Consider the following 606-nt stretch of genomic DNA (forward strand, 5'->3'; position numbering starts at 1 on the left):
CGAGCGTGCTAACCACTACACTACGCGGTGTGTGTGTGTGTGTGTGTGTGTGTGTGTAGATATTAGTGATCGACCGATTATCAAGCATTTTGAAGCATATCGGCATCGACCTTTTTTTTTTTTTTTAATTCGACGGCCAATAAGAGATAAATTTAAAACTGTGTTATTTTGGCTCTGATGCAGCCGCGCCTCTCTGTCTGCTGTCACTACTCTGTCTCCAGTATTGTCCCATCCACAGCTGCATCTGATTGATTACAAGCACAACCACAGTAACAGCCAATCAGCAGTGATAGCTGTGCATGCATAGTGCTTGCACACACGATGGAGATACACACACGGTGGAGAACAAGGAACATACAAGGAGGAAGTTGTGGTGTGGGTTAAGTTTGGAGAACAGCGGCGGTACTTCCAATTGTTGGTAGCGAGCAATTTCATGGAAACGTTTTCTGGAGTAACTTACGAAGATTTATCCCATGCTCTCCCCCTCCCCCCCACCTCCTCCTTTCTTTCCCTGTATTCTCTCGGTGTATACACACACACACACACACACACACACACACACACACACACACACACACACACACATATATATATATATATATATAT

The sequence above is a fragment of the Portunus trituberculatus genome, chromosome 40 (genome assembly GCF_017591435.1).
Source record: "Portunus trituberculatus isolate SZX2019 chromosome 40, ASM1759143v1, whole genome shotgun sequence".
Classification (NCBI taxonomy): domain Eukaryota; kingdom Metazoa; phylum Arthropoda; class Malacostraca; order Decapoda; family Portunidae; genus Portunus; species Portunus trituberculatus.